Below are 21,530 nucleotides of genomic sequence, written 5' to 3' on the forward strand. Positions count from 1 at the left end.
TGTGTTTCCAGTCGTGTAAGGATTGCAGGAAGCGGATGTCTGCATTTAATCCACACCAGTGTTGCATTTCGTGCCTCGAACCGGATCATGACCACAGACGAACTAGGCTCCTGTCAGTCCAAGCACTCTATGGCCATTAGGGGGAAAGTTGCAGAGGTGTTTACTGCGCTCCTCAGGGCTACCAATTACTCTGTAAGCGCCCCCGCCACTCACCTTTGACTTCCAAGATATCAGAAACATTGGGTCTAGTTGGATGATTCAAACAAAAAATAAGGAAGAGATCCCACTCAAGGATTTCCTCACCCAAACCCCACTCCTCATCCCCTCTGAGAGTCAGGGATCAGAAGAGGAATGAACGCCTACACTTTGTCCTGGCACAGGTACTGTTCCCCTCTGCCTCTTCCATCCTGTAGCAGTGGGAAGAATTCAGGCAGGAAATGCTTGGATGTTTTTGCTAACACCATGGCGCACGCTACTTCGGCCTTGGCACATGTTGATGCGTCTTTCAAAGTCGGTTAAGTACTTTTGTCATCCCGCTGCTGCACAACCAGGATCTCAGACTTTAAATTGGGAATTGATCTGTACGCTTCAGCATCAAGTGCCTTCACGCTTCTTCTCCGATTTTGACTTTTTAGAAGGTACCAACTTCCAGGATACAATCGCTACCCAGGTTAAAACATTCTTTTGAAGAGGTGAGAGACCCAATTCCCTTTGTCCTGGGTCATTGTAGGAGGTTGAGCTGCAGGACTACCCAGAAGAATTGTATGGCCAGGTAGATGAAGTTGCCAATCTGACCTCGATTTTAGGGATGCCATTTTTTTGGGCAGCTCACCCAGCTGGAATTGTATTTACGCTACTCTCTATGGGTATGCGCATGTGCCCTTTTATCACAGTGTCACTAAGTCTATGCAATGTTGGGGTATAATGGCCACCAGTGTTACCCCAAATAGACCCCACCTCCTTTAAGAGCTACCTTCTTGGACAAGGATCTATCGATATGAGCAAAAGGTTTCATACATGGTCCTTTGCAGGGATTTTGACAAAAAAACATGGCATGTTCTTTCTGACCAGCTTTTCCTGTACCGTCACCCTGTAAGCCTGGTGGTACAACCTTCAACTTCCAGATCCAAGGTGGATACCTTACAGAGCTTCCCTGTAGGTACAGAGGTCAAGAAGTTCAATTCCCTGGAGAGAAAATGTATTGCCTCTGCATGCCTACTTCTGGAGACCATAAATGGATCTTGCACTCTGGCCTGCTATTCCCCTCACACCTTAGAAGAATGTCAGGGAGACTGCTTCTGCTTTGCGCCAAGAACAACATGCACCTTTTCCTAACTAGTTTAGTTTTACATTGTAAATACCAGCCAGACTGATTCTTCAAGCATCCCTGAAGATGGAGGACTGTGTGGCTAGGTCTATGGTCACAGGAGTAGTTGCCCTCAACATTGATGAATGATAACCTCTGGTTTTGCTACCGACATCCTTACCAAACTTCTCGTCATGCTGTTTGATCGGACCAGTCACCTCGGCTCAAAGGTACATCAGTCCTTTGATAATCTTAAGGCTTCCAAGGCTACAGCAGTGTCCCTTGGCTGAGCTGTGCAGCAGTCTTCTGCTACTTTTTTAATCACCACTCCCTTCGCCCCTACCTTTCTCTTGCTCACAAAGGCAGGGTATAGGCACCACAGGGAAGAACGCAACAGAGGTGCTAGATTTGTACTGCCTAGGGGAGAGGTGCACCCTGAGGTAATGATTCCGATTCTTTGTCCCACAACTAACCCTGCCTTAAAACCTCTTTAATTTGTCCGTCCACGTTGCTGCATGGAGTAGGCTGACCTTATTCTATCCACAGCAGACCAACACCACATCCAGCATCTGAGCCTTGTGGTCTGATTTATAGGGTAGCTGCTTTCCTTTCCTACAAAACTGCTTCGCCAAGCCACCTTCTATTATTTGTCCCCCTTCCATTGCCCTTGCAACTACCATCCAAGGGTGCCGTAGAAAAAGAAGTACCTACAGAAGAGAAGAGAAGAGGAGAGGAAGAAGGTAGCACTCCCACTATGTCCTAGTACTCTTACGTCCTGTCCCCCTTCCTCCATATTGCTTGGGCGTCCCTTCCAAGGGACGGGACGGGAGACAGAACCTTTTTCACCCGAAAAACCTTCTTCCCCTTTAAATTTAGAGGCATGCAGGGGTTCAGCCCTGGGAGCATGCGCTGCTCTGACTGCCCCCTTTTCCGCGTCGACGGGAATAGGCCGAATTCACCAGCGCTCCTGGGTTTGGCTTCGGCCATGTAATTCCATGCGTGGATACTTTTTCCTCTTTGTCTTTGTCTTTATTATCATTCAGGTACTCGGTCCTCAGGTGTCACGCTCCTCCCCGGCACATGTCAACTTCCACAGGTGTCAATTCTGTGACGGGCTCTTCCCAACTTCAGACCCCCAGGCCCTCTGCCTACATTGCCTTGGCCCAGACCACGGTTGGCAAGCTTGTACAGCATGCAACGCCCTGTTTTCGAGGTTGCTGAAGAACAGACTAGCCAGGGGGAGGTAGCTCTTCCAGAAGTCGCCTCCAGGGGACCTCAAGAACTTTGTGAAACATCGATCCATGCCCAAGCTAGGGCCTCTATTTTCCATCGCACCCCGCAAGGGAGACTCCTTCCCAAGGACTCACCCGCATGAGAGGGACTGCTCAGGTCCTCGCACCAGCACCGAGGCTGCTCCAGCTACCGGCCTACAGGCCGAGGGATCCCCAGATCCTCCCGGTGACAGTGTTGAGGGACCGGAAGGTTCTTTTACCGGGTTTTCACCCGAGGGGCTCCGCCCTTGTACCGGTATTATGTCAGAGGGGCCATGCACTAGTACCAGCAATACGTCTGAGGGGGTACCTAAACGGAGCTGTACCGGCCCCTGGGCAGAGGATGTCACACCTACCGGGTCTAGGTCCGAGGAGCATGGTAGGCCTTGCGATCCACACTCAAGAGTCTTGGAGGAGGCTGGGCCCAGCGACCCAAGCAACACGACGCAGGCCCATGGCAGACAGCTCGACAAAATGGCCACCGGGCCAGACATCGGCACCTGTCCGACACCATTTCAGGAGTTTGGCGAAGAACAAGTGTCAAGGTGGGACTGGCCCCAACCAGGTACGTAGCCTACAGCCTAGCCTTTATTTGCACAGGGCAGGTTCCCACTGCGTCCATAAGGTCACAGTATGCAGCGGCTCCAGCAGCCTCCCGCTACCCCGTCTGTTTCCCCTACAACTCCTCTGGCTTGTGAAGACTGGTTCTTTGAGAGGTTCCTCAGGCACATGAAGTCGCCTCGGATGGGGGTTATCCTCAGGATGCCATGAGGGACGTGCTCCCTCCAATGCTTCTAGCACCTCAGGCTCCTCCGCCGGCGCACTTGGCCCCGACGCAGCCTCTGCCTCCGGCCCCCCAGCTGATTCCTCAGGCAGTTCCGTACCAGCCTCCTCTGCAGCCTCCAGCGCCAGTCCCGGAACCCCAGCCTCCGGCTCCCGCTACTCCCCCACCTACGCAGGATCCCCCTGACCCACAGGATACGGATGAGGAGGAGGACCCTGATACACCCCCGTCAGGCAAGGCCTTCTACGAACATCTTTCGGGGCTGGCAGATTATCTGGACCTACCTCAACCCGAGGTCGAGCAACCGGCAGAGGGGGTGCTTGCTGAGGTCCTCAAGTGACGCCCCTCTGCCAAAACGGCAGACCGATGTCGTCTCCCTGGCCAAAAAGGGTTGGCTCAAGCCCCACTCTGTCCAGCAGGTCAATCAACGCCTGGACGCCAAGTACAGGCAGATGGAGGGGTATACACTCTTGCTATCAGCCCATCCTCAGCCACACTCCTCAGTGATCGCTGCGGCATCACTATACTCCAAGCCCCAGTCGTCCTACGCTTCCTCCTCTGTGATGCTGCTAGGCACGGAAAAGAAGATCTTGGAGGTGTACAGGAAGAAGCTGTATTCCAACGCGTCCTTGCATCTTCGTCAGGCCAAAGCTGATGCAATGCTGGCTGCCGCTAACCAAAGGTTATGGCGGGCAATCACGTTTAAAGGCGGGACTGGCTGAGGCCAAGCTGGTGGCGCAGGACCTCATGGCATCCACCATGGCCCATATTGACACCTCTGGCCATGCCATCTGTATCGCCACAGACATGAGAAGGACAGCATGGCTCCATGCAACAAAATTCAACCCGGATGTCCAGAAACGCATATTAGACCTGCCGTTCGAGGGGAAAGACCTCTTCCACTCTACCACAGACGAGGAGCCAGACAAAAAGAAAAACGGCTCAAAAAAGGCTAAGTCTTTATCCATCTTGACTAAGACCACGCCAAAATCGTTCACCCAGTCACAGTAGCACTCCGACAAGGGGCGTACGTACGGAGGGTTCCGCGGCTTCCAGAAACGGAGGTCCAGGCAGCCGGACCGCTCGCCGACTCCAAATCGGCACAAGCAACCAAAAGGAGGGGGGTAAAAGCTTTTTCCAGTCCCCCTCCTCTGCAACAGCCTCTGATGGAAAAAAGGCATGACACGCCCCTTTGGGTCACGTGTCTCCAGTGGGGGGCAGGCTTGCTCTCCATGCACATTTCTGGTGCCAGAATTTCACACACCCCTGGATCTTCTCCGTAGTATCCTTGGGGAACAGCCTACCCATCCCAGCCTCTCATCCCTCCAAGTTGGGACAGCAACTCTTCTGGTGGAGATCCAGTCGCCCGTAGAGAGCCAGGCCGTGGAGGAAGTCCCAGTCTCCCAGCGAGGCTTGGGCTTTTACTCCAGGATTTCCGCCATTCAGAAAAAGAACCAGGCGGGCCTGAGAGTTGTGCTGGACCTTTCCACCCTCAACCTCTCTTTACCCCTACAAAAATTCAAGATGGTTATGCCAGCCTTTATAGCGGAGACATTGTGCAAGGGAGACTGGATGTGCTCCCTGTATCTGAAGGACAGGTACCTACATGTCCCGATTTGGCAGCCCCATTGTTCTTTCCTACAGTTCAGGATCATGGGCTACCATTTCCAATACAAGGTCCTTCCTTTTGGCCTCAACTCCGCCCCCAGGGTCTTTACCAGACTCAAGAATACTGTGGCTACCCTCCTCGGAGCGCAGGGCCTCCACATCTACCCATACCTCGACAACTGGCTCATCAGAGCTACATCTCTGAAAGCAGTTCACCACTCTTTCCATGCCCTTATGAACACACTGCACGATCTGGACTTTTCGCTCTATCTCAAGAAGTCGCAGTTGCAGCCCAAGCAGACTCTGACATTCTTGGGCCTCATCTGCGACATGTGCTCCGAGATTGTGTTTCTGTCAGAGGACAAGATCTTGGCCATCAGTAGGGCCACCACTCACTTCCTCGACAAAGAGGTGACCTCGGCCTGGTGGTACCAGCATTTTCTGGGTCTCCTGGCAGCGGCCCTATTAGCCGTCCCACACACAAGATTGAGAAGGATTCAGCTGCACTTCGTGGCTTCATGGAACCAGGAGCGGGGCTCTCAATCTAAGATGATCAACCTTCCTCCATCTCTCCGCCCGGACCTCGCATGGTGGTCCACGGACTGCAACCTACGGAAGGGCAAGCCCTTCCAGCCTCCCACCCCGCAGGTTACCATCACCACAGACTCCCGCTCAAGGGCTGGGGAGCCACCCTGGAGGATCTCTCGGTCCATGGCACCTGGACTCGACAGGAGCAGGGATACCACGTCCATAGGTTGGAGCTGAACGCCATCTGGCTAGCGCTCCGAGCATTCCTTCTACTTCTCAGGGGCAAGATTGTCCTCATCCAGACAGACAACTCGACCAGCATGTACTATGTCAAAAAGCAGGGAGGCACCAGATCCCCTCCATTGTGCAGACTGGAAATCAGCATGTGGGAGTGGGTCCTGGGAAATTACCTCGTTATTCAGGAGATCTTAAGTAGATGGGTTCTCCCCCAGGTGGATCTCTTTGCCACCTGGTACAACAGGAAGTGCTGCGAGTTCGCCTCCTGACAGGGACAGGGTGTTGGCTCCCTGGGCAATGCATTTCGGATTCAGTGGAACGACATGACAGCGTATGCCTTCCCGCCCACTCCGCTGATTCACAGTGATTTGCAAGATCAATGAGTCTCGCCAGCTCAACATCATTCTAATGGCTCCTTGGTGGCCGGCCAGGCTGTGGTTCTCAGAGCTGCTCAGCCTCTCAGAGATGCCACCCATTCACTTTCCGACAGGCCCAGCACATCTAGTGGCGCAGCAGGGGGCAGGGTCATCCACCCCGCACCACAGAAGCTAGCCCTCACAGCGTGGTTCCTGAGCAGGTAACGCTAAGGCACCTCAGCCTCTCCGAGGCTAATCTGAAAATCATACAGAGCACAAGTAGCAAGGCTACCAGGCCCCACTATAAGAGTAAATGGACCAGGTTCTGCCACTGGGCAGACTCCAGGGAGATCGACCCGCCGGCATGTACTTTGGATGACGTGCTCTCCTTCTCGCGCACCTCGCCCACTCTGGCTTGCAGGTGAACACCTGCCGCACTTACCTTGCAGCCATAGGGGCTTACAGGAACTCTGAGGAGGGAGTCTTCTCCTCCTCCAATCTGATTTTCAAGAAACGTTTGACTGGGCTTGCAAAGCTCTATCCGCCCCTCAAGAGGCCACACCCCATGTGGGACCTGAACATAGTCTTGGGCGCCCTGGCGCACAAACCTTTTGAACCAGTGGCGTCCGCGGACATCAGGCTGGTCACCATTAAGACAGCCTTATTAGTGGGCCTCACCTTGGCTTGCAGAGTCAGCGAAATCCAGGCGCTGGTCGCCTCAGAACCATATACTACCTTTCACAGGGACAAGGTAGTCCTGCGGACACACCCAGCATTTCTGCCTAAGGTGCTGTCTGCTTTCCATTTGAACAAGTAAATAGTCCTTCGTATGTTTTTTGCCGATCCTAAGGACGAGTCACAGAGAGTTCTGCACTGTCTTGATGTCAGGCATGCCCTGAAATTCTACCTTGACAGGACCAAGGGCTTCTGCAAATCAGACTCCCGGTTTGTCACTTTCGGAGGTGCAAGACCAAGCTATCATGCCTCCAAGGCCTCCATATCCCGCTGGATGGTCGCGGCCATCAAAGAAGCATACGAGGGCCAGCACAAGCCACTTCCGGCAAACATGCTCGCCCACGCAGTCAGGGCCAAGGCAACGGCCATCGTATTCCAGCGCCATGCCCCTTGGCAAGTAATAAGCAGGGTGGCCGCTTGGGCCACTCCCTCTGCTTTCTGCAAGCATTACTGTTTGGATGCCGGCTCTAGATCTGATGCGGCTTTCGGACAGGCGGTTATCCACCCTGGGGCTACATTCAGTTGTAATCGCCCATGCAGTATGGAGGAAAGGGGACGGGACGTAAGAGTAATTATGCATTACTCACCGTAGTGACTAATGTACTCTTAGTCCTTAGTCCCCTTTCCTCCATATGTCCCACCATCCTTCCCCTTAATAATACTGGTGTCATTAAGCAATGTTAAATCGATTGTCGACGCGTCAATGGGGACTCAGGTGCGGCACCGGAGTGCGGAGTCAGGGCAGCACATGCTCCCAGGGCTGCACCCCGCACGCCTCTAATTTTAAAGGGGAAGAGGTTTTTTTCTGGTGAAAGGAAGGGACGCCCATACGTTAGTCAGTACAGTGAGTAACTTATAATTACTAACGAACGTATGAGGTTAGAGACCCATTCTAGATTTACAACTGTTCAACTTCTACCTGTTCAAGGACAGATAAAAAAAATGTGCACCTTTGCTCAAATTCAGCATTTTAATGCATTCCTTCCTCCCACAAATGTTGGCTTTGTAATTTATTTCAGCTACAAGTGGTTGCCCTGCAACTCTGCTCAGCTACGGCGACACCCATGGCTCTGGATAGGACTTCAATATTGATCTATATGGAGCTTAGAGTGCCCCTGGATCTCTGTTCTTTTTTGATCTGCATGCTCAACATATGCTGCTTGGGAACACCACCACTAATTGCTCAAGCAGTTTCCTACTGCTCCATATCTCCCCTAAAGGCCTAGGCTTTTGAACCCTCCATGTAAATTGAGATATCCCTGTCTGTGTCTGACCCACATAAAATGTGTCTGTTTCATGAGTGCCAATGATGAAACAGAGTATTGCAGATACTGCCATTCCCGGCTCCTCCAAAGCCCTCCGGGATTGTGTCTCCAGGCTCTTCATGTCCAAAAGGGTTAACCATCTCTTTAAATACTCTGGCTTCTGAGCATTTCTTCTTCCAGTAAGTCCAGGTTTGGGGTAAAAAATAACTTGCAGTCTCACAGTGAAAGGATCTAATCCCTCTGCAACTCTACAACACTGTGCTCATTTGTGTCCTCCAGGAATTAACACAATCACTCAATTTCTTCAGAGAAAATCACCAAATGCCTTGTTGTAGATGTTTAACCCTACCAACTCATTCACTCCAGAGGAAAGGGAGAAATCCTTGTGCTTGTTTGACAGGGTGCCAGTGGCTTCAGTCCTGGAAGTAGTGGTAGGGCCAAGGGCCTGTGTGCCCTCTGAGGTTGGCCTAGGCACCTCTTTGGTCTACAATCGCAATCATGGGAGTTCAGTTCCAGCCCCAGTTGTGGTGATTGCTCCCCTCCTGTGCTTCCCAGTTTGACCTTCCACTGCTGTGGCACCAGCAAAGGACTCCCTGTCCTTCCTGCTAAATCCTCTATGGAATTTTCTCTGGTGTCCCGATCTTTTCAAATCTTTGATCAGGAGGGTAACCCTTTCTTTATGGTTTGCAGCCCATGAAAACTGAGAGGTTGAGGACTTTCTTGAAGAGTTCTGTGGGCATGGTAAGGACTTGACTGCCTTGACCTCTGACTTACACAACACCAGTGAGCTAGACACCACACCAAACTCAGTTTATACAGGCCTCGTCTACAGAAAGGCCAAAGTGTCCTACCAAAGGGCCATTGCCAAAGTCTGCAGCTGTCTTGACTTTCACTTTCTGCCTTTCCTGCCTGAGGTCCAATATAACCTCAAAAACATCCTAGAGCAGGGTCCTCCTAGGTATATACCTCTTCTGTTCAGTACCACCATTGCTTATGCTTACAGTATGTTGTTTACTACTTACCCTCTGGTGGCAGTATGGCTGAAGCCTGTCTTCTCTCTGACCCTAGCTAACCAACATAGCTAAAAGGTATTGCCCTATTCCCAGCAATCTGGGTTTACTTTCCAATCACCCCACCCCCGGGAGCCAAGTAGTCCACACTCCCCTGCAGGGTCCAAGACTGCTTTTCTTTTACTACCAGACAGGGAAATCCATGTGTTTTTGCATTGTTCGTCTTGGATTGCAAGACGGAAATACACTAGGACATTCCATCAGGCCTGGGCACAGCTGATGGTGTAGCCCATTCAATGGGTTTGGGGATGGTCCTCAGAATACAATAATTACTGCAAACATATGGGTTTGTATTCGATGTTCAGAATACATAAGGCAGAAGAGTAATTTGAGAAATTCAAGAGAAATACCAATCTTTAGTCTTACCAGTCCAGCAGCGTTCTACCTCCTCTTCCAGGAATTCTTCATTTAAGTACTTTCTTACTCTATGTCCCACAGGAGCAGAGTAAATCACCAGACAGAGCCAGAAGGCATTTCCCCTGCCAAGGTAGGATTCAAGGGTACACCAACAGGCAAGGTGTTCATTCCCATGGTCCCGTCTTGCACTCCTTCTGCAAAATCTCTTTATTATACCCTTCTCTTTTCACCGGTGTAGGCACAGGGGACAGAGGATTTTTTTCCTGTTTGACTCAGAATGGAATCCAACCCCTGGGCCTTTCAGGTAATTTCTCAGAGTTACTGTCTCCCTTTGCTCACTGGCAAACTCCCCCACCTGTTTGCCCTGCTTTTTGAGGAAATCTCAAGTCCTGGCCAGGGTAGCAATCCAGCTTCTGACTACCACAGACTGGGGAATAGGGTGTTGCTACCCATATTTTTTGTACTTAAGGATGGCTGTGGATTGTCTTTGTTCGATAAGGAATGCGTCTGACCACTTCCGACTCTTGGGTCTGTATGGAGGGCATGGTATTAAACAGTGAAGACAGACACAAGTGATCACAGTTCAAAGGTGTTTGTTGAACTTCAATGGGTTGGTTAAACACCCATCTAATCCTAAATCTAAAGATGGGGGCAAGCTACGACCATTAAATAATGATAACGCAGTCTTAGTTAAGTCTCTGTCAAAATAAAAGGGCCTATACTAATAAACCTATTGCCAATCCTTTCTTCTAAAATATAAATGGTGTGGGACAACAATGTATGCAAAACGAATTGTTTTCAAGAAAAAATATGTCAGGATAGTTGAGCAGTTGGCTTCCCTTCCCTATGTTTTCAGCACGGGACAAGGCGGCATTCTCGAGTTTCGCACACACTCTGGCATCTCTGCCGCGAGGATATTGTTCAAAACATAGGTATCAGGGCCTTGTGTGTTAAGGTCTCTTTCCCAATAAATCTTACTACAGATGATTTGATGTAACAAATATGCACCATAATTCCTTTCTTATAAGGATTTTCACATTCATAAGTTTGCAGGTTCACAGTTGGCCATGAGTCTCCGTCCATCAGGCACGGACCATGTTGTTTCCCTTCTATGCTTTCCTCTTTGTATCTAAAATCGAAGACTTTCGATTGTGCAATGGGTCTTGCTTAAAGCGTCAAAGGCCCACTTCGGCTCACTTTATTTATCATTTCCATCTTCTCTTTACTTTCACATCTACCACTGCTTGGCTGGAAACCTCAAAGGGACCTTTGATTGAGCACACTTGCGGTGCCGGACCACTCTGTTACTGGTATTGCATCTTCCTCTTTCAAAGTTCAAACATCCATCAGCTATTAAGCTTTGCTCGTGTCTTTCATCACACACGTTTCCAATCTTCATTCTTGCGCTCTTTATACAATATTGCTGCTTGCAACCTTGACTTCAACCCAGACCAGTCTTGTATCGGTCTCCCCAGCTCACCGGCTGTGTTGATCGTGCTGGTGCTGCTTTGATTCTGGAGCCGAGGACAGTACCACGGCAGCTGCTGCTCCTTCCCAACTCGATTAGCCATGCCGGAGGGCCTCCTCCGGAGGGACTCCGACACACAATGCAGAATTCTTCAGTCTGGTTTCCTGTCTTAAGCTTTTTAATCTAAAGGATTCTTGAAAGTAACGGTTTCTTGCCGGAAAGGTCAAGGGCATCTCCCTCCTTGCGTACCCTTCTTGGTTTGATGTCTTTCTCCCCTTGTTCAGCTGTTCCTTTGTGTGCTTTGCCTCGCTCAGTGTGTGCTCTCGTGCTCCGCCTTTTATCCATGTGGGGAAGGTTAATGGAAGCCAGGTTTAATGGTTTCCAGTAATTGCCTGACCTTGCCTGATCATAGTAGTGGGACATGTTGGGTACAATGCTCGGGTGTGAGTCTGTTTTCTCCCAGAACGGGCTGTCCATGAGAAAGTGTTTGTGAAGGGGATGGGGCTAAGGTTCCTAAATATCCTACCGAGTAGGATGGGGTAAAGATGTTACAGGGTGGGGGATACCGTGTCTCGCCATCAGGTATCCCACTCCCTGAAGACCCCTCACCCAGGTGATCCTTCAGCACTGGTCCAACCCAATAACTGGATCCAAAAGCGATGGTCGTGTCCTGGCCACCTGGATGACAGATCCCCGGGGACTAGCGGGTGAGACAGCTTCACGTTTCTCACAGGTCTTACAGGTCGTGTCGTCGGGATATGGTGATCCTTTCCTTCATCTCCCCTTTCAGAAGATTCTTGTGCAAAAGTGCACCATTGAACTGATGCCTGCTTCGGAAAGAGGAAAGGGTGGTACTTTCTGTACTTTCTTGTGCCAAAGGAAGATGGGGCCTGTATGCCATCTTGTATCTGCAGCTTCTGAATTTGTACCTGCACAAGGAGTAATTCAAGATGGTCATGCTAGCCCAGATCCTTCAGGTCATTGTACCCCTGAACTGGCTGTTCTATCACGTTTCCTTCTTCCACCCTATAACGCTGCCTACTTTCATGTGCTGATCCATTGACTACACAGGATATACCTGAGGTTTGTAGTGGAGATCCCATGACCAGTCCCGGTCCCCATCATTTGGTCCTTCTTCTGCACCAAGGGTCCTCATGCTGGCCACTCATCACAGGAGGGAAAGGATTCATGCCTTCCTCTACCTTGACAATTGGCTCATTCGGACAGGTCCCCAGAGTTGGCGATGGCTTATCTGTACCACACCCTCTGGCTTTTACATAGCTTGGTATTCTCCCTAAACCTGAAGACGTTCCAGGCTTAGCCATCTCATTTGCTCTAGTTTATCAAAGCAGTCTGGACACGTACATGTGCAGGGCCTTTCTTTCTGAGCAGCAAGTTGTGAACATCTCAGAGATGGGCCTGCCTTTCAATCTCAGTGCCTGGTTCCGCCCTTGACTTGCCTGCATCTTCTGTATCTCATGACCCTTGCATCCTCGTGATGCGTGAGGCCCAGCTGCAAATGCATTTGCTCCAGTGGCTGCTTTGGAGCAAGTGGTCTCAGTTTGGGGGTGACATGGCAGACCTTTTGTGGGTCTTAACCAAGGTATCTTATGACCTGCTGCGGTGGTCCCTGCAGGCCAACTTACTGAGTGGGGAACCCCTGAGGCAACTAAAGCTCTAAATGACCAGCATAATGGATGCATCCCGCGGTTGCTGAGGTCCCCACCTGGGGGATCTGACAGTGGGCTACCTCTGCCCCCCCCCTCTGAGGCTTGTGAGCATAGCAACATGATAGAGCTGCAGCCTTCAGGCTGGCCCTGGTGTATTTTCTTACCTCAGTATAGGGTATGTGTATCCTGATTTTGATAGGCAACATGGTGGCCATGTACTACCACAAGAAGATGGGTGAAATAGGGTTGCTGCCTCTGTGCAGGAAAACAATGAGGTTGTGGTTATGGGCTCTGCAGAACGACGTGTCCCTGTATATTGCCCATCTTGTGGGAACAGAGACTGTGGTTGCAGATGTGTTAAGCAAGCAAACATCAATTTGCCACAAGGGGGAACTCTGTCAGGAAGTTGTAGACTTACTCTTCACCTCTGATTAGGAAATGCAAGTGATTCTGCTCCAGGGAATTCTCTCAGCAGCGAGCCATACTGGCTGCATTGATTGCTGAGTCGAACTTCAATCTCCTCTCCCTCAGATTCCTATCATCCTCTGGCTCTCGGGAGCTGAAGTTTAGGTCTACTTGATCCTGATGGCCCAAGACTGAGCATGTAGTATAAGGTATCCGGCGCTTCTGAACATGTTCCACTGCCCCTCTTGGCACCATTTAGGGAGAGTATCCCTGCTCTCCCATTCGAAAGAGGGTGGCGGGCTCTATAACCGAATTGCAGAACTCTCATGCTTGGCTGCTGAGAGGCTGACGTGCAAGGAGTGAGACCTGTTTGACAAGTGTGGCGATCTCGTCTTCTATGATCACTCCGATGCGAAAGATGATTCAAGAATGTTTGTCGGATTTACAGGATCAGTAAGCTTGGTTGGAATCACAGTATTTTCAGGGATTCAAGGAGCATTGGTGCTAGGGCCTCCTGCTCTCTCGTCTCCCTTGGGTTACCCTCACCCTAGCCCAGACGTCCGGAATCTCGTTTAGAGATAAGGCTCTTTAATCCCTGTGATGACATCACTTCTTTCCCAGGATAGCCTCTCCCCATGTGGCCAGTAGACGGCAGCCGCTACCTGATCCTGACCCTGGGGGTGGCTATATGAGGGAGGACCACATGGGGGGAGGTGACCCTGAGGGGGATAACCTGGCATCATCGGATGAAGGCACATACCCCCCTTTCCCTTTTAGGGATGTTCCCCCTGTGTCTGAAGCATGTATGGCTTGTTGTAAAAGCTCCTTTCCACTGCCCACAAAACCTGCTAAAGTCCTCTTCCAGTATCATGTAGAAAGAAAACCTAGGAAAGCCCAACATTTCCATATGTATAAGAATACTGAGACGAGGAGGCTGAAGGGAGCAATGCAGATCCACAATGCTGGGAATTACAGAATGTGCTCTAGTAGCTATGAGTGCTTAACAGGTGACGTGAGATTGAAAAAGGTGGACCCTGAATGAGCACAGTGAGAGCTACCTGAGGAAGCTACATCCGCTCAAGGTTGATTGAGGGACTGCTGAGCCGTTGTGGAGAACTCTGTGGATCCAGCCAGCTCAAGGCAGAAGGAGAAAGGCTGCAGCAAACAGTGTTCCGCACTGGTACCGCACCAGGAGTAGAACATGAGTCTGGTCGGCAGCAGCAGGAACCAGAAAACAGCCACTCAGCCACAGTAACACAGAGAGAGGCTCAACCACCAGACAGGCGCCGCGAAGGATGGGGAAACCAGCGAGTGAAGACTGTGGACCCGCAAACTGGAGGTGTAGCATTGTAGCGCTGCTCATCGCAAAGGAAGCAGAGTGCTGCAGAAAGCCAGTCAGTTCTGTAGAGAGAGATTAGGACACTGGGGTGCTAAAGCTACGATCCAGAAGAACACTAAATATTGGAATGAAAGTGTATCATATTTGGAGGCAAAGCCTGAGAGACGCCAAGGGGGAGAATAAAACCCCATACCTTGTGAACTTTTGTAAAACTATAACAGTTATGAGTCTGCGACCCGTACCAACGGGGGAGCAAAGCCAGAATTAGGTTAAGGGAAGAGATAGAGAGCCCTTCTCCTCGTGAATGTTTGCGAAACCGCAAGTTTACAAGTGTGTTTGTAAAGTGTACCATGTTGAAAGCCTGGGCAGGAGAATATACCAGGCAAGCAAAAGTCTGCAAGTGTGTGTAAAGTGTCCCAAATTGAAAGCCCTGGCAGGAGAAGTATACTAGGCCAAAGCTAAAGTTTGTAACTGTAGAAAATAGACCACCTAAAGAAGTTAAACAGAGGAATACACCAGGTAAACCGAAGACAGTGAAGGAAGTGAAATTGAAGTGGAAAAGTACCTGGCAGGGGAGTGCACTGGGTATCCTGTACAGTTGGAGCGTATATATAAAACTGTTTTGGAATACAAAGTGTTTTGTTATTAACCAAAGAAATTTCCAAGGAAGTTTTGTGCCTTTGGAGTCTTGAGAAATCTTGAACAGCAACCTGGGCAAGGGAGCCATCCCCGGGAACTGTGAACCTTATTCATTGGGAAAGTTTGTGTTGGAGTACATTTATATTTCTTTTGAACTTGAACATTTGTGCACCTTTCCAGACTAGAGACATTATTTATTTTATTTATATTTTTGTTCATTTATAACATGCTTAATAACAGTGAGCTGTTTCTACGCGCAGGATCGGGATTTAAATCTGTGTTGCGCCGCGTTTTCTTGCCTTTAAGACAAACACGTTGCCCCTGAGCGATACTTCTTCCCCAATTACCCATTTTTCACATTATAGTTGCTTTAGAATGTGAGGGCAAGGATAGGATTTCGGTCACAGGACAATTTTGCTTTGGACATCTTGACATTGGGCAGACCCTTGGTTTTGGTTGAGGTAGGGAAATACCTCTTCGAAGTTGAAACAGTGATGCATTTTTCAATCTCTTATTTAATAAAAGTCTATAACCACAAATATGACTTATGTGTCAACATCGAATTCCTGGCTCCTCACACACCCTACTGTCTTTCTCTTAGGGCTGAGTCTACCATGGTTTCCTAAGGACGTTCGCTCCTGTGAGAAACCTGAAGGTGTCTCACCCGCTGGTCCGTGGAGATCTGTCGTCCAGGTGGCCAGGACATGGCCATCGCTATTGCGTCCATTTCCTGGGGGTGGACTAGTGGGGAGGATCACCTGGATGAGGTGTGTTCGGGGAGTGGAAGTGAGAGACCGAAGGTTGAGAGGCAGTACCCCCATTCCATTAACACCTGTTCCCCATCCTACCCCGTAGGATATGTAGAAGCTCTACCCCCCACACCCTCTTTTCAGACATGAACACTTTCCCATACCGTGACAGACAACAAACTAACACTTGAGCCGTATACCTGACATGTCCCAACTCCAGGGGCAGGCAGAGTCAGGCAATTGTTAATAACTACTCACCTGACCGCCCTTTCCCTTCCCCACAGGGATAAAAGGCTGAGTACGAAAGCGCATGAGCAAGCAGTAATTCTGAGACGGCAGATCAAACGGAGAAGAAAGGTGGCGAATCCTGAAAGGACAAGGACGGAAGTGCCTTTGTCCATTTCAACCCAAACATGCGAAGCCTCTGTGGAAAGAATCAGAAGACTGTGATTTACAGCTGGCGTGTGGTGTAACAGATGTCAACAGTGCACAGGGGCCTCGCGCATTGATGACTCAGGCAGGGAGGCTAGTTTGCTACTGTGGCACCGTCCTTGACTCCAGAGGCAAGACAAGCTAATAGGTTCAGCACAGCCAGTGAGTCAGAGAGAGCTGATAGCCTTGTGTTGAGCCCAAGGTTGCGAACGGCCACATTGTATGAACTTGTGAACACAGAACTTGTTTGTGTTTAAGATTGAAAGAAAGTCCACTGAAGGACCAGCTACAGAGTGGGCAGGTGCCACGTGGGTGCTAATTCGAAGGACTCTGACTGATGCCCTTAGTTGAAACTACGGGTGCCATGATGCCCTAGTAGAGGCCGGCATGAGGAGTCAGAGGGGACATACAAAGGTCAAGTCAAACCCCTTGTACAATCGAAAGTTTGACACATTGACAAGAGGTAAAGCTAAGGCGAGTGAATCCTGCATATTGATGAAGCATAATGAACTGTGTTTGGCAAAAGTGAACCTGGCTGAGGGATGCCTGCGAATCAAGGTGAATAGGAATACACCCATGAACATTGTACCGACAAGAATGTATCCAGCGGAGGGTTGTCAAGAGTGAATGGTTGTCTAAATAGACATTAAGACTCTTGAATATTACAAGCTGTTGATAACTTGTGTGAAAGGCCATAGTGAACCCGACGGAGGGAGTCCCACGTTGCACGAAGGATCGGAGCCTGGCAGAGGGAGATCCTAAGGCGAAGGTTAATCGCCCCGTGAAGATTTATTGAAGGTACTTTTGTTTTGTTGATTGTAACACATCAGGTCCTCTGAGGCAAGGGACTGTGTGAAAGAAACTTGGCTACAGGAAGCCCTGATATTTTGGAAACAAACTGTAATCTTGTGCTAGATTCCCACCTTGTTCCGTGCTAAAAAACGTGGAGAAGGGAGACCCCAGCCATGCCCTCCTGACTTATCGTTTTGAGAACACGTCTTTCTTTTCTGTTGAGCATTATCCCACGCTATTTTGTAAATTAGCGGTAAGGATTGGCAATGGGTTTTTTAGTAGAGGCCTTTTTTATTTAACAAGATGCCACTAGGATCCCCTTATTAATATTTGATTGTAGCTTGCTCCCATTTTAGATTTAGGTTTAGATTAGGTGTTTCTCACCCTTTTTGAAGTTTGTTCAATAAACACCCTTGAACTGTGATCACTTGTGCCTATCTTTACTGTTGCCACCATGAGTTCCTTACACTCCCTAACTCCATAGGGCTTTCTAACAGTCCCTACTCTAGCCCCACTTAATCTTCTATTGGGGCTTGGGACAGTGCCTTACACTCACTCTGTTAGACTCATCCAAGGCACTCGCGCTCAGTTTTACCTTGGCTTTCTACTCTGCTTTCCTGCTGGGTCTCTTCCCCACCATGCTTCTGTCCCACCATTATCTCACTCTGCCGTCCTACCTTAGATGGTACTTTTGAATGGATTGTGTCCTCCCACATATTCCGTGTCTTTGATATCTTCATTTCCAACTTTAGCTGCTTCGGAAACATTTCTCTTGTCGGCAGAGGGAGCTGTGCATCGACACGATGTTCCTCGAGGACTTCCATCTCAGCCAACGTCATCGTCGAGTGCATATACCATGTGCATCGCCCGTTGGCTTCAGTTCCGTTTTTCCGCAATAGTGATTGCTTCGTGATTAATGGCGTGCTTCAGTTTTCTTTGAAAACCTCTTGATATGGCTTTGTCTACTGCTCAGAGTACACCGAAGACAGGCTTTAAGAAGTGTATGCGATGCAGCTCCAAGATGTCCATCACGAACCCACATAAAGTTTGCCTCTGGTACCTGGGCATCGAGCAAGTTACTGGTGACTGTCAATCCTGTCAGTCGATGACTGGTAAATCCTTAAAAGAGCACAATGCTAAATTAACAGTGGATTGGATTGTCCCCAAATCCCCGTCCACTCCTTCTAAATTGACACGATCCCCTAAGTCGAGAGATTCTTCTCCTCACAAAAGACAATCAAAAAAACGATCTCATTCGAGGAGCAGACATTCTTCGCCGTCTTCCAAAAAATCAAAGGGAAGACCAGATCACCATCTTCTTACTCGTCTTCTTCGTCAGAAAGTGTACTCTGCCTGACCAAATCTTGTTCTAAAGAAGAGTGGGAACTCTTTAGGAAAAGTTAAATAAGATCTTCGATGATCTGTCTCCGATACCTTCGAAGAAGATTGGCCATCCTGCAGTTGCTGAAAAGCATGATACCAAGGCTAAAACCCATGCGCCCGGGTAAGCCTAAGACTTCTTGAGAGTCTTCAAGCACTCGACAAGATGAATTTGTCGAGTCGAGGGCAAAGTCCCTCAAAGTATAAATCTAAATATAAGTCGTCAACGCTATCAGCGCCTTCGATGTCAATACTTAAATCATAAACCCTGTCTGTTCATCCTTTGGAAAAAAGTCAAGAAAATGTATTAAACCTTTACCCAAAAAGGTTTTTTCAACTCACTGATTTCTATTTATGGGGGATATGATGAGACACCTCCAGGTGGTCTCCAATTGGATCCCATTAATGTCCAGAAAGATTCTGTTAGACCTGAATGTTTTATTTCAGAAGGAACTAGAGTCAAACAACGTTTTGACTCATTCCAAATAGCCAGTGGAGTTGACACCTCCCCAGAACTAGATTTTTTTTTAATAAAACCAGATCCTGCTGAACATTCAGATGCATCTCACAGATCATGAATGTCCACGGTAGATTTCCTGGGATGGAGTAGACCAGCTCTTGTATTTGAACATGACAACCTTACAGACCTGCTGGACAGGGCGCCACAGAAGGACCCTATCTTACCCTTCCATGTGGCACTGCAAAAAAGAGTTGCAACAAACTGCGATGCTCCAGAATCCAATCCCACAATAAATAGAACTGTAACAAAAAAATATAGACCTTCAAGTCGCCATGCTAGCTACCTTTCAAGTCATCCAACTCCGGAAAGTCTAGTAGTTCAGGCTACTACGTCTACCTCAAGGCAAGCAGCGTATCCAACCATACCACCTAATAGGGATGACAAAAGGATTGATTCTTGGTCAAAGAAATTATTTTGTGATAGCAACATGGCTTTAAAGTCTGCTAATTCCACTTGTGCCCTTGCAAAATTTACACACACCCTGCGGGACTGCATAGCGATGGCGGCTGATCACATCCCTCAGGGTGAGGAAAGAGATGGCTTCTTGAATCTGATAAGGGATGGCAAAGAGGATGCGTGCGAGTCTCTGAAACCAGGTCTGGATACTGCTGACGTTGTCAACAGGGCCATGGCGGCAAGCACTGTCATACACAGATTTGCGTAGTTGAGGAAGTCAGGTTTTGCACTGGATGTACAATCCAGACTCGTCACATGCCCTTTGGCAGATCCCATCTATTTGGAAATAAAGCTGATGAGAGCCTTGAAAAGCTGCAGACCTCAAAGGTGGCGGCTACATCTTTAAGTGCTGCAGTTAGGCAGCCACAGCCTTCTCACCCCAGCTGATCATCTTGGAGGGGTAGGTCTTTTCACTACTATTCCTCAGTTTGAAGAGCCAGAGGACAGGCTAGTCAAAGAGGACAGAGCAGATTCCCTTGTGGTGGACGGAGGGAGAGGTGCTAAACCCGCTCAAGCAGCGGCTGCTTTACCATCAGCCGCTGCTTCAGCTGCCTCTAAACCACTTTGAGTCTTGTCTCACAACACTACGGTAGGAGGCAGATTATCACAGCAGTTGAAAGAATGGCAGGCTATTACTTCAGATGCGTGGGCTCTGAAAACAGTAGCCCATGGTTACTGCCTACCCTTTATACAGAGACCTCAGGATCATCCACTGGGAAACCATTCGCTAAATGTTCCAGATCCATTCCTGTTGCAGGAAATGTTAACCCTGCTTGAGAAAGGTACTATAGAACCAGTACATGTGAAGGAGAGGAACACAGGGTGGTATTCTCCCTATTTCCTAATCCCCAAGAAGGACAGAAGACTGAGACCCATCTTGGAATTGAGATACTTGAACAAGTTCCTGAGGAAGGACAAGTTCAAGATGGTCACACTTTCTCAAATCCTTCAGGCCCTCCAGCTCCAGGATTGGATGGTGTCATTGGACCTTCGGGATGCTTATTTTCGTGTGCCAAGCCATCATGAGCACAGGAAGTACCTGAGGTTTGCCGTTGGTGGTTCTCATTATCAGTTTCGAGTTCTGCCATTCGGTCTGACCTCCGCCTCAGGGTTTTCACAAAGCTGATGGCGGTGGTGACGGCGAGTCTCAGGAGAGGGGGGATTTACGTCCACCCCTACCTGGACGATTGGCTTATCAGGGCACATTCACCCGAACAAACCCTGGAACATCTCCGCCTAACCTGCCAATCTCTCCACAGACTGGGCTTCTCCCTCAATTACAAGAAGTCCAACATGATACCATCTCAAAGACTTCAGTTTATTGGAGCAGTCCTGGATGCATCCCTGGGAAAAGCCTTGCCACCAGCGGTGAGGGCTCAAGACATTTTGCAGATGGTCTCCAGATTTCAGAGTGCCCAGCGTCTCCCAGCCTTCGACTATCTGAGGTTGCTCGACCTCATGGGATCCTGCATTTTTCTGGTGCCAGAGGCTCACCTTAGAATGAGATCTCTACAGTGGTCTCAATTCTCAAGCAGAATGACGGATCTCCTTCAGGTTCCAAGCAGGTTCGCACAGGATCTCCTGTGGTGGGCCTGCGAGGACAACATTCTGAAGGGAAAACCTTTTTGGGAACCATGGCCGGAGATAACGGTAGTAATGGACGCCTCACTCACAGGGTGGGGAGGCCATACCAACGATATGACAATCAGCGGTCGTTGGTCTCTATCGGAGTCCAAACTACATATCAACCTTTTGGAGCTGAGGGCAATCAGACTAGCGCTGAAGGCCTTTCTGCCCTCTGTACAGGGAAAGAATGTCCTGATAATGACAGACAACACAGTGGCCATGTACTACCTCAGCAAGAGAGGAGGCGTAGGGTCACTACCACTGTGCAGAGAAGCAATGCAGCTCTGTTTCTCTGCAATTCAAGAAGGAATCTCCCTATCGGCAATTCATTTAGCCGGAGAGGAGAACACGGCAGCAGATGCTCTGAGCAGGCAGAGCATAGTCTCCCACGAGTGGGAACTAGCTTAGGAAGTCCTTCAAGAGATCTGTAACCTTTGGGCAACCCCTCGGGTGGATCTGTTCACGACCAGTGTCAACCGGAAGTACGAACTATTCTGCAGAATTTCCACTTCTGTACGTATTTCCTCCAGTTCCCGT

At 49.4% G+C, this 21,530-nt stretch overlaps 1 protein-coding gene across 3 annotated transcripts in view; it reads left to right on the forward strand.

Moving 5' to 3' along the window:
- The window catches only part of TNKS2 (tankyrase 2), a 2,182,082-nt gene that overhangs the window by 2,099,263 nt on the left and 61,289 nt on the right, over window positions 1-21,530 (forward strand). The window lies entirely within an intron of this gene.

The sequence above is a fragment of the Ambystoma mexicanum genome, chromosome 8 (genome assembly GCF_040938575.1).
Source record: "Ambystoma mexicanum isolate Mex_15411 chromosome 8, UKY_AmexF1_1, whole genome shotgun sequence".
In the NCBI taxonomy this organism is placed as follows: Eukaryota; Metazoa; Chordata; class Amphibia; order Caudata; family Ambystomatidae; genus Ambystoma; species Ambystoma mexicanum.